Source organism: Orbicella franksi, chromosome 11 (assembly GCF_964199315.1).
Source record: "Orbicella franksi chromosome 11, jaOrbFran1.1, whole genome shotgun sequence".
Taxonomy (NCBI): Eukaryota; Metazoa; Cnidaria; class Anthozoa; order Scleractinia; family Merulinidae; genus Orbicella; species Orbicella franksi.
The window spans coordinates 16260755-16278790 of NC_138155.1; the positions used below are offsets into that span (position 1 = coordinate 16260755).

At 42.2% G+C, this 18036-nt stretch overlaps 1 protein-coding gene, 2 non-coding genes and 2 pseudogenes across 3 annotated transcripts in view; all 5 read left to right on the forward strand.

Moving 5' to 3' along the window:
- Positions 1-18036, forward strand: part of LOC145503082 (sacsin-like) — a 166242-nt gene that overhangs the window by 88039 nt on the left and 60167 nt on the right. The gene's annotated exons all lie outside the window — the stretch shown is intronic.
- Positions 4966-5084, forward strand: LOC145461522 (5S ribosomal RNA). Its single transcript, XR_014040653.1, has one exon. It is a non-coding gene; the product is annotated as a 5S ribosomal RNA (ribosomal RNA).
- Positions 5467-5585, forward strand: LOC145461523 (5S ribosomal RNA). Its single transcript, XR_014040654.1, has one exon. It is a non-coding gene; the product is annotated as a 5S ribosomal RNA (ribosomal RNA).
- Positions 11700-11818, forward strand: LOC145461642 (5S ribosomal RNA; annotated as a pseudogene).
- Positions 13430-13548, forward strand: LOC145461644 (5S ribosomal RNA; annotated as a pseudogene).

Sequence of the window (18036 nt, forward strand, 5' to 3'; positions counted from 1 at the left end):
CATTCCCATTCCCATTCCCATTCCCCGATTCCCCGTTCCCTGTTTTAAAGATAGCCTTTGCGGACCCGTAGAGAGACGCGCGAAACAGTTGCCGTTGTCAAGAAGCGTATTTGAATTAAGCCCACGTGGTCTAAAACTGACGCCAAATAGGTAAGCGCACGTGATCACATTCCTTCACGTTCCTAAACACTCTAATTTATCCCGTACGATTTGCATAAGATCATCGCAAGTCGCCACCTCATTCTCGTCCGTCGTTATCACTTCACATCGATCTTCGGGAAAAGAAGTGTTATAAAAAACTTTTATATGCATCATGTTGCACTACTAAGTAACAATCAGAGCGAAAGATCGACGACTGATCATGAGAAGAAGCGCGTGGGAAAAACTCAGGCTGGAAGAACCGAGCCACAGACCGCGCGAAGGAATATGCTCGCGTGCGTTTGACTTTTCATTTGATGGCTTCAGGCCATGTGACCCAAAACGTTCTCGTTTGTCGCTAAAGGCAACTGTTTCGCCCGTCCTCGAAAAAACCCCGGAAAAAACACTCTACCTGTTTCGGTAGTATTTCTTTTGCCAATCAGTCCAGGAAGTGTTTTATTTGGACCTCGAACGCTGCGTTAGAAAGCATGTAATTCACTATAGGGGATTCATGCTAACGTCATTGTTTACATTTTTGTTCATTTGCATACGACTTTGCGTACAAAAGGAAACATTTTAGATATGAATTGACTCCAGGCAGCTAAAGAGCTAGTAAACTTTAATACATGGTGAAATTTTTAGTTCTTTGGGTGTAATACTCAACGAGATATTGTCTTTCAAAAACTGCAAAATTTCTGGGTGGCAAGAGCGCTAATCTGTAAAATTTTGAGTTTCTACACCCGTGTTGCACAAGAAGTGTCCAGTACAACAGGCTCATATTCTTTGCCAGAGTTAATCGCACCATGACCTTTCAATATTCAGAACTGATTTATTTGTAGCTCCATCAGAAACTGAACTGCTTATTCTAATGAGGCAAATATTGTAAACAAGGATTCCCCTATTAAAGTGTCAGTATCCAGGGCCTCGTATAACTTCAAAAGTAACAAAGATAATCATGATCAGAATGTGGGAATGGAGCTGTCCATAACAAATTGATTCATTGTCTTGGTAATTAGAAACTTGTCGATACGTGTGCGAATTGCGAATAAGAGAACCATCCGTACGGTGATGCCCGATCCACGTGAAAGTTCGTGCATCTTTGTAGCGATCACGCCAAACATCACATGAATTGAATTGCGAAGTGATTGTTTGTAAAGACAAGACAAGACAAGACAAGATAAGATAAGATAAGATAAGAACTTTATTAAGGTGTCGAAGTCGCTAGCATACAATGAATACTAACTGGGGACACCTAACTACGATTACTTATCTAATAATTAATAAAATATAAAATAAATGTACGTGTGTAAGTGTTTTAAAATATATATCTGACCGATTTTCCAAAAACATGCCCGCTATATTGGTGCAAAGTTTTTAACACGGTTTTCATAAATTCAGACATATATTGGCACAGAATGTCCGAAACTGCTCAGGGAATTCCCTAGTTTGACTCTAGATGCTTTACAAAGATCGACAGAAAATTAGACACGCTCGTTTTTCGACCTTTCTGGGTCATCCAGTCTTGTTCCCTGAAATATATGTCTTGATTTATGAAAACGGTGTTAAAGACTGAATCAAGTGTTTTTTTGATTTATTTGTTTGTTTGTTTTTTTTTAAATTATTTTTTGCTCTCGCTATAACAGCAGCTTGTAAATCTTACCTAGCATGAAATGTAGAAACTCCTTGCCGCATGTTTCATTTATTTAGGGTTTTTTTCTCGTTATTTATCGACCCCCCTCCCGACCCCCTTTTCAATTTGTGTTAAGCTTAGCCCAGGCTACACTCGTCTGAATTCATTTCGCGCGGTGACTCCGACAAGGAGCCGACCGATCAGCGTTCTGTATTTGCTGTCTAAAGGAAGTCTGCCCGAGGACATCATTAAGTCCAATGAAGGCGCAAGTCTAACGATTTGCTAGCAAGCATCGTCCATTATCGTACGTGAGGCAGGCCTGAGATGTGTACACTGTACGGGTCGCATTTAGTCCCGTAACAGTAGGCCGTTTTTGCCCTGTGGCGATAATGTTGTGCTTGCTTTAGACAGCAAAACTCTTTAGCCACATCAATTTAGGGCTTAGACGTGCAATGGACTAAACATTTCTAGCTGCTGTTGGCGTCATTTGCTCTGAATTTTGATGTAGCTAAAGACTTAGAAAAAAATCTGTTGAAATCTGGATACGGCCGTTCCGTGCTCGACAAAATTCATGTACATCCGGGACATTGCTATTCGCGAGCAAAACGGCCACGACTAGGGTGAAGAACATGAGGTCAAGCGCTGATCGTGAGTAGGACTTCCTTGTTTTATCAATTTTAGACGTTCTCGGCCTAGCTAACTAACAGGACTGTCCGTGATTTGCTAGCGCGGAAGAAATTTATTTGCGTGGCTTCCGGGCGATAATTGACGTAACGACAACATGTTGAGTGTTCGCTTACTGCTAACTATGGCCTAGTTTGTTTGAAGTTCAATCGATTCTCGACGTAGGAAGCTCTTGTTCAGTCCATTTAGGACGATGCAGACCTTTAGAAAGCGATAGATTAGCTCTCCGCCGCGGTTTTGATGTCTGTACGTACGTGTTGATTTAGACTCCAATTTCATGTTAAAAGCACTCTTAATTAAATTGTACAATTCATGATTCAACCAAACGACGGTGAATTTAGTCTTCCTGGCCTCAAAAGGCATACAGGAGAGTTATTTGCTGTTATTTCTGCTACGATAAGCCTTGTGGAAAGCTAGCTGTAGGACAGAATTGTATCAAGATTATCAATGACAAGTCAAATTCTGTGGCTATGGTTTTGCAAATCCAGACAGATACATAAAACAAACAATGAGCCATGCAGTAAGAACAGTCTCTACAAGGACTGTCCGGCAGGCTTGTGAAATATTATGCTGCAGTCAATGGTCTTCCATTCTGATCTCCGCCTATTTTACCGGGCCTCATGTTTCCAATGTAGTTAAATTCCCCACCGATAATAGTGTCACCGTCTTCAGAAATAAATTCATCTGTCAAGGCCAGAAAAGAAAGTTTGTCGGGCACTGTCCAGTCTGGCTCTGATTCACCCCCAAGCTCAGTGAATTGACTACAAATTATATTTCAAACACTAACCTGGCTTTTTTCCACGCAATTGCACATTTTTGGAAAAAAATCTGTCTGGGTGCCAATACGATACGTAGATGTAGCTTCTGTTTATAGTGTTCAAAGTCAAAATCAGATCCCACATAATCTTAGCTGTCTTCTTGTAAGTCAAAGGAAAATAGGAAATAGAATGGGGATCTGGGAAACAGGTTGTTTCCATCGGCCATTGTGAGGTAAAACACAACACGTGAGATTGGGCGTGTTTAAAACACGAAATGGCGAAATGACGAAATAGCAAAACGGCGAAATGGTGAAATGGTACTAAAGATAAGAGCCAACGTTAGAAGATATAACCGCTCCAATAAAAGTTGTAATTGTTGCCCGATTTATTCTGTTTGGGGACGGAGCATTTAATTTTTGAGTTCAGGGGGAGAGGGGTGGGGATGTGGACACTTCCTTCCAAGGAAGAATTTTTTTCTGCATTGGTACTTGTGTAATTAATTTGTTTTCCACTTTCTTTACCACTTTTCCAATGCTTACTGGTATAAGATTTCCTTCTCCTAATTTTCTTGTGCAAGATTGTTTTTTCCGCAATTAGTCAAACCCCCTTTTAGAAATCAAATGGTTAGCAACTTGGACTGTAAGTACAGGTAAATAAATCCCGACAAATTAAAGAAAATAATCATAAGAGGCATACACATGAGTAATTTTTTAAGTTATCATTTTTGTAGTTTTCTGTAGTGAGACAAGCAAAGCCTATAATATTACCTTTTCTAGATCCGCCGACACGCGGGAAGTAAGTTTAAAACTTTTCATTGATGGGCTTCACTGAAGCACATGAACAAACGCCTCTGTCTCGCCTTTTTGTCATAGCCGCTGCTTGATGGTAAAGACGAGATAAACAATTCGTTTTCTTCCGATGTCAAAACTAAACACCGCCATTTTGATCAAGAAAATCCTAGGCGTCTCAAACCGCGCCCTGTTAACAAAGAGAGACTGGAATCCAAATTACCCAAAGGTTTGAGACGGCGAATTTGTAACTGTAGATGTTTCTTTTATTTCTCTGAATTAATCTACAGAATACATTCGGCAACAGATGGAGATTTCAGTGGAACGGTAATATCTTATAACTTTAGTACTATTTCGCCATTTCGTGTTTTTAACACGCCCCTTGAGATTGATGGAGCGCCAAAGAAAATACCATAATCAAACAGTAAAGACATATATATATCGTAGTCTTAAGTGCTCTTTTAAAATACCTTACATCCCTGCCTGGTGGTTGAGAGACATCATAAAGCCTTGATAGACCCCCAAGTCATCAGCACGTTTTAAAGAACCAAACTGTACTATGATCTTTGAACAAACTGATACAATCGAGGTATCGGCGTTTGTAGTCAGATCGATCCAGGCAGCAAAGTCCCAGAGCAGTTCTTCCCCAAGAAAACAATCCTTTCGTGATTTGCAGCCCATTTCCCAAACAATGCCAGCGTCAAAGTTTAAAAAGCGAGAACTGAATTTAGACTTATAAAGTATAATTTCTTCAAACAACCGCCATGTCTTCCCTTACGTAAGTAGAAAAAACCTTCCCGGAATGCATTGCGCTAGAGCTCAGTAAACGTTTTGTGGCCTAAAAAAAATAAAACTAAATACAGCCAGACGTAATTGGAAATTCATCACAACAGCAATTAAAGGCCTTCCTTCTAAGAGACTTAAAAGAGAGTCCAAGCAATTGGGCAAGGTTTGAGTTGTTTCTTTCGTCTACGACCACACCACAGGGAACGTACCGGTTCTCGTCCGATCACCGAAGTCAAGTCCTGTTGGGCGGCGTCAGTACCTGGCTGGGTGACCACCTGGGAATACGCCGTGTTGTAGACTTTTGGACCCATTTTGGGACTGGACTCTTCAGAGAAGATTTCCATACGCCTCCACATCATTGCTCCCTCTGTTTTCAAAATGTTTTCTTTTTCTTTTAATTATTTTTCCAGCAAGTTGACAGCATATTAGAAGATTTTCTTGTTTGATTACAGCACTGCAACACTGAGCAGCACACTGGAGGCAATCTCTTGAATGTGGCTTTGATGACTGACCATTGGAGAATCGCCCTTTTGTGATTTGAAGTCTTAGCTGGCTTTGGAATCTCTCGGTTAAGTAGCCGAGACGTAATTGGAAATTCGTCACAACAGCAATTAAAGGCCTTCCTTCTAAGAGACTTAAAAGAGAGTCCAAGCAATTGGGCAAGGTTTGAGTTGTTTCTTTCGTCTACGACCACACCACAGGGAACGTACCGGTTCTCGTCCGATCACCGAAGTCAAGTCCTGTTGGGCGGCGTCAGTACCTGGCTGGGTGACCACCTGGGAATACGCCGTGTTGTAGACTTTTGGACCCATTTTGGGACTGGACTCTTCAGAGAAGATTTCCATACGCCTCCACATCATTGATCCCTCTGTTTTCAAAATGTTGTCTTTTTTTTTTTGGAATTATTTTTCCAGCAAGTTGACAGCATATTAGAAGATTTTCTTGTTTGATTACAGCACTGCAACACTGAGCAGCACACTGGAGGCAATCTCTTGAATGTGGCTTTGATGACTGACCATTGGAGAATCGCCCTTTTGTGATTTGAAGTCTTAGCTGGCTTTGGAATCTCTCGGTTAAGTAGCCGAGACGTAATTGGAAATTCGTCACAACAGCAATTAAAGGCCTTCCTTCTAAGAGACTTAAAAGAGAGTCCAAGCAATTGGGCAAGGTTTGAGTTGTTTCTTTCGTCTACGACCACACCACAGGGAACGTACCGGTTCTCGTGCGAGCTCTCTGTGAATCTTTGGAATCTTTGCCTGTGCTTGGCCATCGAAGTGTTTAGATATTGTGATTTGTTTTCGGAAAAGTTTTTTGATTAGTTGGCGGTCTTATTTTGTGGAAAAGCCTAACCATACTTTGATTGTGGGAGTTTTGTGTTCCGTAACTTCGGGACGCCAATATGGCGGACCGTAGAGAAAGGAGCGTCACGTTTCGTTCACCTGTTAGAATTGGTTTAGGTGATCTTAAAGCTGGAATTGAAAAGGAAATCAGCGACACTTTGAAAGTATTTCAAGATCTTGGAGATAATGTATACCTGCTGGAACTTGAAACGAAAGCTGACGCAGAGCTTCTTGTTAGCAACGGTTTTGACGTCGACGAGTTCCACTTTGATTGCTCTCCTCCTCATGGGAAGGTTTTGAACGTCAGTATTTTGGGTCTTCGCTCCTACGTAGACGACGAGGAGGTAAAATTGGCCCTAACGGAGTATGGTGTTTTGAAAAGTGACGTGATCCGTCTCAAATACAAAGCCGACCACGATTTGGTCGGTATGGAAAACGGGAATCGCCTGGTGAAGATGGTTTTGGACAAACCGTCTTTGCCGTATTCTATGCGAATCGGAGGTGAGTGGTGCAGAATCATACACAATAACAGGAACCTGTATGTTTGGAATGTAAGGAACTTGGGCATACTAGAAAAAGTGCCAGATGATTCGCTGCAGAGTGTGCAAGCAGCGAGGACACATGTCGTATAATTGTGAGCAGAGGGAAGCGAACGACGAAGACGAGCCCCACGCAGATCGAGATGGCGCCGCGGCCGATGCTCAGCAAGATGCACAGCGAGGGGTGCCAAGTGAGTCTGAAGAAGACTCAGAAAAGGATACGCCTACGCAAAATAATCAAGTAAATGAAAGTCAATCCGTTCCAGAAAATCACGATGAAGAAATGGAGCACGAGGAAAGAGCACAAGGATTAAAACGACAACACACAACTGACACTGATTCTGACGGCAAGGCTAACGTCTCCGTTCGTCGTCAGAGAATTCATCCTCCGCCAAACCTTCCTAACGGAAGAAGAAAGGAGAAAAAGACTGCCTCCGATACCGATCATAAGTCGTCTGCAAGTTAGCTTTCTTATTTTTTATAACGAACATTGGACCGGGACTTTATAATCATCTTCCTCTGTTTAGTCATGACAACCATTTTAACTGTAAACTCACAGGGGCTTCGCTCCCCTAATCGACGAAAAATGGCTTTTTCCTATTTTCTTCGAAACAGACTAGATATAATTCTAGTTCAAGAAACTCATTGGAGTGTTGACATGGAGATGCAAATCAAACGCGAGTGGATCGGTGATGTTATCTTTAATCATGGCACAAATACTGCGAGAGGTGTCGCTATCCTCATTCATTCACGCCTTGAGTGTATTGTGAATCATATACGAAGTGACAATGAAGGTCGGATTTTAAATATTGCTCTGGAACTTGATGATCAAACCTTGAACATCATAAACATATACGCACCTCAAACAGACAGCGATCGACGAATTTTCTTTTCTAGCTTGGCTGGTCTTATTTCCGAGGAGCTTGACAACATCATCGGTGGTGACTTTAATTGCATCGCAGACGCAAGGGATAAATTCGGTGGAAATCCAAATGCTAGGAATTTTGCTGCCACAACTCTCCATGGAATTTGCACACGACTTAACATATCTGATATTTGGAGGGATCGAAATAAGGATAAGCGGTGCTTCACTTGGACTGCGCGACATCCCACAAATGGAACACACATACGTACACGAATTGACAAATTCTTAATTAGCCACTCCTTAAATCAATTTGTTATGGACGCCTCGATCAAACCCTATCCTCATTCTGACCATGACAGTGTCTGTCTGACTTTAAACTTTGACAGGATAAAACGTGGACCCGGATACTGGCACTTTAACAACAATCTATTGTCTAACGCGGCCTTTGAGTCCGAGATCAACGATTTCTGGACTTTTTGGAAAACCAACTTCGAAGTTTTTGAAGACCCGCTACTATGGTGGGATAAGGCGAAACAAGGTTTCAAAATCGTTGCAATTCGATGCGGGAAAATACCAGGAAAGCTGAAACGCCATGAAAAGTTTCAACTAGAACGTAACCTCATAAAGCTGCAGGAAAAATCCAACAATGGTAACACACGGGACATTGAGAACTACCTTCTTGCGACAGAAAAATTAAAGCAGTTGGAACTGAAAGATTTAGAAGCCACTAAAATTAGAACGAAAGCTCAGTTTTTAGAAGAAGGAGAACGGAGCACACGCTACTTCTATTCGCTTGAGAAATGCCGAAAAGCAGAACAAACGATTCGTGTTTTGACAAAAGATAACCTTGATGTCGTCTCGGAACCACAAGATCTGCTAAAGGAAACCCACAAATTCTACAAACAACTCTTTACAGCCCAACCCAGTGATGCACATGCAAGAAACAAATTTCTAGACTGTGCTATCCAAAAATTACCTGATGAAGCACGTGAGTCCTGCGAAGGTCTTATTACAGAGGAGGAGTTAAGAAAAGCTGTGATGGCAATGGAAAGCAACAAATCACCTGGCTGCGATGGCTTGACGTCGAACTTTTATAAACACTTTTGGCCTATTCTCGGGGAGAAGTTAACACGTGTCTACAATTATGCTTTTGATAATGGCCTTCTTACTGTTTCACAGCGGCGGTGAATCGTTACTTTATTGTTTAAAAAAGGAGACCGAACACAATTAAAGAACTGGCGACCAGTAACTCTACTCAATACTGATTACAACATTTTGACAAAGGCGCTGGCGAACAGGCTGCAACAAGTACTACCCCTAATCGTGAACTCTGATCAAACTGCCTGTATAAAAGGAAGGACAATTAACGATAACACTCGTCTTCTCAATGATGTCATATCCTATGTCAATGAGAAAAACACCAATCTAGCCTTCATCAGTATTGACCAGATGAAGGCCTTTGACCGAGTTTCCCACGACTTTTTATTTGCTTGTCTGGAACGCTTTGGTTTTGGAGCCAACTTCATTAATTGGATTAAATTGATATATCACGATGCCTCTAGCTCTGTCAAGACAAATGGTTGGCTCACCGCTTTTATTAAACTAGAACGCGGACTTAGACAGGGCTGTGCCCTCTCTATGCCCCTCTATGTCCTAACCGCAGAAACAATGGCTATAAACATTCGCGAAAATCCTAGAATTCATGGTATTCGACCGCCTGACTCCGAGGAAGAGTTAAATTTGTCACAATATGCAGATGATACGACGCTGTTGCTATCCGACGATGCTTCCATTAATGAAGCTTTTACCGTATTTGATTTGTATGAACGCGCCTCTGGTGCAAAAATAAACAAAGGAAAATGCAAGGGGCTCTGGTGTGGAGCTTTTAAGGAGCGGACGGATCAACTTCACGGTTTTGATTTGTATAATGACTTTATCCCTGAGAAGATTCTTGGCATTTTCTTTGGTAACGTGGACTGCACGAGACTGAATTGGTAGGCTAAAATACAGAAAATAAATAACATCATTGTCGCTTGGCGACACAGGGAGTTAAGCTATAAAGGTAAAGCGCTCGTGATTAACGGCCTCCTAGCTTCAACATTATGGTATAACGCCACTTCACTACCGATGCCTGCTTGGGCAGTATCACAGATTGAACAATCACTTTATGATTTCTTTTGGAACTACAAACGTCATCTGGCTACAAAGGACATCCTGGCCCTTCCCCTAAAGGAAGGTTGTTTCAACATCCTTCGTTTGCAGACTAAAATCGGAAGTTTACGTCTGAACACCTTGAGGAGGCTTCTTTCAGAGGAAAAAGCACACTGGAAACATTTCACTTCATACTTTCTTCGTATCTCCAATCTTCGTCTTGGAAAGATGTCTCTCGCAGTGGACTATTCGTTGCAGCGTATCGATCGAGACATACCCAGTTTTCATAAGGAACTGCTAACGGCTTGGCACCGACATAAGGATCACCGCGTGCGGACCAGATCCGCTGAGTCCGTCACTGATATCCTCAATGAGCCCCTGTTCTTGAATCCTGAAATTACCACTGAAGACAAGCCCCTGATCTTTACAGATTGGATTGCAGCTGGAATTACCCGCATTAGAGACATCTGCTATGAAGTTATCGCGGGGTACCTACCCGTGTCAGCCATACATGACATGCTAACAGACAAAAATCCGCGCACCTTATCTAGAACAACAGAAGAACTGAGAGAGCTATTTGTCGCTCTTCCCCCAGAATGGTCCCAAAAGATTTGTACTGCCTCAGTCTGGCCGCCGCCTGCCTTGCAACCTTGTTTTGGTATTGTGAACTCCAGCCCTGGATAAACACCCATCGATATTTCATTGTGCAGGACGCGTCATTTTTACACACATTTGCTGCAAGCCGAGAAGCCTGTTATCCCTGCTGTAGACCATTGGAAGCAGAATCTACAACCAGAACCCTGCTTTAACGCTAAACAATGGAAAGCTTTATATCCACCGCTAATCAACAACAAACACGATGATGTAAACTGGAAGATCGCTCACAGAGTTCTCCCCACCACCTTGTCTTTAAACAGGATCGGGGTGTATGCCACACCGTATTGTCACCGATGTGGTGCCACCGACACCTTGGAGCACGCCATACTCGATTGCCCTACTGTCCATAATTTCTGGAACCAGCTACAGACATATGTGGATAAAATCACTGAACGAAAACTGATACTCACCACACAAGGAAAGTTATTTGGAAAAGCCAAAACGACCAATGACTCTCTAACACGGAGATCACTAGATTTAGTTAACTGGACACTAACATTGGCCCGCTGGGCTATCTATAAATCCGCTGTCAACTACCGAACAAAGAACTTGACATATCTGCCCGAAGCGCTGTTTAAAGCTATGGTGAAATCGCATTTGCGTTTCCAATACAAGTTATATAAGTTAGGACACACACAATATTACTTTCCGCATCATTGGTGTTTAGGAGACGTTTTTGCAACAGTAGAAAATGACACTTTAACATTTACATTGTGATAATAATATTGTGCTACCAAATAATGTAAATTAACGAGACACTAAATGGAAACTTTTGAGGAACACTGATAAGTCTTATTTATTTTATGACACTATTTGTAAAAACAACGATATTTCATAAGTTGATAAAATAACTAGAGGATTGTAAATAAAAAAAGCACTTCGAGCCTTTTTAGAAAAAAAAAACCGGTTCTCGTCCGATCACCGAAGTCAAGTCCTGTTGGGCGGCGTCAGTACCTGGCTGGGTGACCACCTGGGAATACGCCGTGTTGTAGACTTTTGGACCCATTTTGGGACTGGACTCTTCAGAGAAGATTTCCATACGCGTCCATATCATTGATCCCTCTGTTTTCAAAATGTTTTTATTTTTCCAGCAAGTCTACAGCATATTAGAAAATTTTCTTGTTTGATTATAGCGCCGCAACACTGAGCAGCACACTGGAGGTAATCTCTTGTTTGTGGCTTTGATGACTGACCACAGGAGAATTGCCCTTTTGTGATTTGAAGTTTTAGCTGGCTTTGGAATTTCTTGGTTAGGTAGCCGAAAGGTAATTGCAATTTCATCACAACAACAATTAAACGCCTTCCTTCTAAGAGAGTTAACAGAGAGTCAAAACAATTGAGCAACTTTTGACTTGTTTCTTTCGTCTACGACCACACCACAGGGAAGGTATCGGTTCTTGTCCGATCATCGAAGTCAAGCCCTGTTGGGCGGCGTCAGTACCTGGCTGGGTGACCACCTGGGAATACGCCGTGTTGTAGAGTTTTGGAGCTAGTTTTGGACTGGACTCTCTAGAGATTATTTCCATACGCCTCCACATCATCGATCCCTCTGTTTTCAAAATTATTTTTTATTTTTCCAGCAAGTTGACAGCATATTAGAACATTTTCTTGTTTGATTATAGCGCTACAACGCTGACCACTACACTAGAGGTAATCTCTTGAATGTGGCTTTGATGACTGGCCATTGGAGAATTTCCCTTTTGTGATTTGAAGTTTTAGCTGGGTTTGGAATCTCTTGGTTAGGTAGCCGAGACGTAATTGCAATTTCATCACAACAGCAATTAAAGGCCGTCTTTCTAAGGGACTTAAAAGAGAGTGCAAGCAATTGAGCAACTTTTGACTTGTTTCTTTCGTCTACGACCACACCACAGGGAACGTTGCGGTTCTCGTCCGAGTGGTGGCTGTGCCATTTGTTGAATTCTTGCCTATTTTAGGCCATCGAGAGTTTGGTAAACTATATAGTTTTTGCTAAGAAATTTTTCTGTTAAGCTGTTGTTATATTTTGCGGAAAAGTCGTTGTGATCTATAGTTATTGAAGTTTGACCGTTGTCACTTGCGGGACGCCAATATGGTGAACCGAAAGACATGAATCTTGTCATTTCGAACGCCCGATCGAATTGGTCTTGGAGATCTTAAGGCTGGAATGCAGAAAGAAATCCAAGATTCAATTGTTGTATTTTAAGATCTGGGAGATGGAGTATATCTTTTGGAGCTGGAGTCAAGAGGTGACGCCGAAGTTCTTCTTAACAATGGTTTTTAAATTTCAGCATAGTGGATCTCCGTTGCTATGTGGAAGATGAAGAGGTCAAGTCTGCTTTGAGCGAATTCGGCGAGGTGATTCGTTTAAAGTACAAAACAGATTATGAACTGGCCGGATTGGAAAAAGGCCATCGTTTAGTCAAGATGATCTTGGATAAACCTTCAATTCCATATTCCTTGCGTATATGTGGGGAATGGTGCCGTTCAATTCACAATAATATACAGTCTGTGTGCATTGCATGCAGTGAGCTTGGGCACACGGGAAGAAATTGCCCGAAGATTCGTTGCCGAGTGTGTAAGCAGTTGGGACATATGTCCGACAACTTTGATCAGCGAGAAGAGCAAGATGACGAAACGCCTGATGCTCAACCAGAAGCAAAAGACGAACTGTCAGAGGCAACCGGTGGACAGCCACAAGCGGCTGGAGGAAGCGATGATATTGGAAATGAAGATATTCGTCCAAATAATATTAATGACTATCTGGTAAATAAAATTCGAGAATCTCGTAAAGAAGAAATGGATTAGGATGATCGAGTTCAGAATTCTAAGAGACACAATGTCTCAGACTCTGATTGTGACCGCGCAGTCTCTGCTCGCCGTGCAAGATTAAAACCTGCTCCTAATTTATTGACCCGGAGAAAAGCGGAGTAAAAGACTGCTAAAGCTTCCGACAAGCCAGTTTTTTGATTGAAGAGATTTTTGACTGTTTGAAACGTGAACTAGGTACTTGCGTTAAAACCATAAAACCCAGCCAAAATACAGCCTTCAGGTAGAATCTCGCCTTAATAGAGAGTGCAAGCAATTATATTAGACACTTCCCCACTTGTTTCTTTCGTCTACGACCACACGACAGGGAACGTACCGGTTCTCGTCCGATCACCCAAGTCAAGTCCCGTTGGGTGGCGTCAGTACCTGTTTGGGTGACCACCTGGGAATACACCGTGTTGTAAACTTTTGGACCAATTTTTGACTTTTCACAGGAGATTTCCATTCGCCTCTACCTAATTGCTCCTTCTCTTTTCCACAAGTTGACATAGCATATTGCAACACTCTACTGTTGTTCACCTTTTATTACTGGGCTGCAACACTCATCACTGCACTAGTGATTGCCTTTTGAATGTGGCTTTGATGACTGACCATTAGAGCATTGCCCTTTTTTGACTTTACGTTTTAGCCGTTCTCTTTAGACCCACCACTTATTTTGGTACGGTTTTCCTTATGGAATATTCATTCGTATGTATGCATACATCATGTAAATGCGGAGTAACCTAGGTACAAATCCAAACAGGAACGTCACAGTAACTACGAAACTCAGTGGGAATGCAGTCGTCTAACATTTAATCTTTGTAAATGAAGATGTGAACGATCGCAGTAACGAAAAGAAAGCACGAAAAATTATTCGCCACTGCTTGTTAGCGTTGACAACTGCGAAGATCGTTCACAATCTTCCTGTATTTAATCTGCAGTTCAGTATGTGATCTTTGTACATTTATATTCACTAATGTATTTCATCACTCACGGGTTTATTATGAACCAACAAAATAACCAGCTCCCAATTGGCTGGTTAGCTCAGTTGGAAGAGCACTGGACCGGTATCGCAGAGGTCATGGATTAGTGGGTTCGACCTCCCGTACAAGCCTGTCATCCGTAGTTCAATATAAGATCTTCATAAAGTATGAGCGTATTCATAACTTACTGACTCTATTTAACAGCAGACAGAGTTAGCTGACATTAATAAACCTTATAATAAAAAGTGTTATGATTACAGGTGGTCACCCCATCACTCGGCCTCCATCCAACTAACCCCGTGTGACATGACAGACCACAGCACCGGGTACTGTTCTCCCTACTCTTTTCCATTAGTGAGTGGGTTCTTTACTGCCCCCCAAGGTTGACGTGTAGAAGGGAAGGAGACAAGCCTAACGTGACTGCCCAATGACGCGATCATCTGAACTGAGGCAGATGTTGAGCACACAGCCGGCGTACGATCTTCCCAATAATTTTAAGACTCTCGTTAGTGGCCCGGTCTTGGTTTCGAAGTCACGGCCTTCCACTCAGCAGTCCGATGCTCTTACCAACTGAGCTAACCGGGTGGTGGTCCAAGATTCTTACAGTCTCTTAAGAATTTAATCAGTCCGGCAACTGAATTGGGCCTACGTGCGTTTTTCAAATTCGGGGCCAGAAAAACCATGTCATCTGAACTGTTTTCATCGCAAGAATTAGAGTTTTAGTTATTTTGAAAGAGAATACGCTTAAAACTTTAAAAGATAAAGATACACGTGGGGCGTACTTACGCAAACTTCTGGAAGAAAAAGTTCTGTCAGATATAGTACCTCATAAACTAGCTGAATCTCTCTCGCAACAACAACAGCAGCGGGAACAGTGATGGAAGATGGTTCTAAAACAGCGCAGACACCCAGGCCCCGGTTGTTCGAAAGCCGATTAGCGCTAACCCAAGATTAAATCGTCCTAATCGACGGAATAAATTTATCCTTCGATTAACTTCTGTTCCTCGAAGCTCGATTAGCACTATCCAAGGATTAAACTAAGGGTTAAATTTAACACACCTAGCGAGGTGGTCGGATTAACTCGGTAATCGGATGAAAAAGCAGACAAACAATTCAAAATGGCGGACTTACAGTTTGTTGATTTTGCTTTAATGCCGGGCCCAGTAAGGAAAGAAAAGCAATTCGAGCTACCTGACGACTTTTGCAAAATAGATGTTACTACTCCCTCACGGATGAGCCATCCCGCGTCCGGTTTTCCCGCGGTTTCTCGGACGGACCGCTGTTCGCCGATCCGCAAAATGTTTTTCACAACGAGGGCGAAGCGAGAAATCATGAGAAATTTCAACATTTCCGCTCTCAGAGGTAAAGATCGTCGCTTACTAGCCACTGTAGTGTAAAGGAAAGATCTGTGGTGGAATTAAAGGCTTGTTTTGCTCGATCGAAGGCGAGTATTATGGACAAAACATTGTTAAAGTTTCCTTTACTGTCGACCTTGCTTGTTCTTCAAAAAGTTGTTTATCTCATTCGGCAGAATCTCCGCTTTCGCTTCTTTACTTAGTTTATGGCTTTCCTCTTTTCTACAATTTTCCCCCAGCCAAACTTGCTTTATTAGGCCATCCGAATTACGGTACTCCGAGTAGAGGCTATTCTAAATTTCTAAATTACAAAGAAGTAAGTTTGAAAAATGACTCACAGTGAGCTTCGCCAAGCGTTTATCTTGCACAGATTTGCTATCACGACTCTAATTTTAATTTAAGCATTTTTATTGGTTCTTATAGCAAGCAAATGTAGTTGACATATAAGAATTGGGCTTTCTTTTTCTTTTTATTCAACAACAAGTTCGTATCATTGGTAGGAGCCGTCATAATTATCCCTTCCCTCCCATACTGGTCCTAGTACTACTTCATTTTCTCCCACCACAGACCGGTTTTACCGGCTTAATCCGAGTTTAATCGACGGATAGTTAATCGAAGATTAAATCTGTTTTCGGGAACACCATTTTATCCCCCGATTAGTTATCCCGGGAATAAGAAATTTAGTCGCGGAATAACCGCTAACCCCGGCTCGGGTTATTTTAATCGGCTTTCGAACAACCAGGGCCAGGAGGACAGCGGCAGCAACAGTCACACCCACAGCCACAGGAGATGGTGCATCCCAGTATCACAATAACCACAAAGATGGTCACTGGAACAGAAATGAGGAGAATCTTGCCATTGACTCACTAGAAACGGAAATCAAAACAAACGAATTAGTTTTTCTATCCCCATCTGTCTCTTTTTCTCTCTTTCTCTGTCTATCTGTCTGGTTGGCGGGATATTTGTCTGACCACAGGCAGCCCAAGCTCTCTCTATGAACCACACAAGCAGCACAATATGGCATCGAATTATAAGGGTTTATATGGGATTTTCTACATGATATCCATGGAGGTAGTTAAAAGTGAAAATTCTCAATAAAAATAGCTTACCTTATTCCATAAGTGGGTTGTTTACTCCTGGTGTGGTTATTTTACCTAGTTAGCTTGATTTAAGCGACTTTTTTGAATTGCGGTATACCTTCATTAAGAGAGGACAAGGCGAAACACCTCAGTCGGAACAGCCTGCCGAACGAAGTCAAAAATCCCAGGCTAAAATGTACCCACGGCTACAAATCCACCGCAGAATTCAAGGGCAAAGGTTTATTTTTCATTTCAATCCTCTAGCCACACAATCGCAGCCCTGCAAGCGACGCCAGGCGGCTCTTCGTATCCCCAGTGAAACGATAAAACGATGGAAGAGCTCCGTGTCTGTTTGATCGGCGACCCAACGACCGTTGACATCGGCTTGGTAACCTCATCATGTTGGCAAACCAAGACTCGCGGGGGTACTAGACCGCATTTTGTCAACCAAACTTCTTGTAACACCTGGGGTCCCCTCAGGTCGAATTTACAATGCAAAATAAAAATCGTACGGAACGCTTTTGCAAAATGGCTTCAAAACTAAAGAAACGTAAGATCAGCGGCGAAAGCTCCGTAGAAACTGAGGAGATACAATCATTTTTGAAGTGGAAGTCGTGGTAAGTTTTCTCGTTTATGCATCTTTGATTTGCTTGTATAAAATATTCCCGAGCTGATAAACTAAATTTGCTTCTCTTAGGGTATTTTGGAATTACGAATATTGTGAGGGAACTGAAAGCCAACAAAATTTGGAATTATGGATATTATGGAAGCCAGCAAAATTTTGTCTAGAGCGAAGAGAAAGAAATTGCCGTAAGCAAATTGAACTCTGTTTTGCTCAGGAGAATTAACGAATTATGGGGAGATGAAGTTAAATTGGTGAGGCGAGGACCAAGTAACTCAAAGGTGCATAAACGTGAAAACTTACCATGACTTCCACTTCAAAAATGATTGTATCTCCTCAGTTTCTACGGAGCTTTCGCCGTTGATCTTACGTTTGACAAATTTGACAAATTGCGGTCTAGTACTCCCGCGAGTCTTGGTTTGCCAACATGACAAGGTTACCAGGCCGATTTCAACGGTCGTTGGGTCGCGGATCAAACAGACACGGAGCTCTTCCACCGTTTTATCGTTTCACTGGGGATACGAAGAGCCGCCTAGCGTCGCTCGCACGGCTGCGATTGTGTGGCTAGAGGATTGAAATGAAAGATAAACTTTTGCCCTTGAATTCTGCGGTGGATTTGTGGCCGTGGGTATATTTAGCGTGGGATTTTTGACTTCGTTCGGCAGGCTGTTCCGACTGAGGTGTTTCGCCTTGTCCTCTCTTTATGAAGGGAAAACCGGAATTACAAAAAGTCGCTTAAATCAAGTTAAATCGGTAAAGTAACCATACCAGGAGCAAACAACGCACGTATGGAATAAGGTAAGCCATTTTTATTGAGAATTTTCACTTTTAACTACCTCCATGGATATCTTGTTGAAAATCCCATATAAACCCTTAT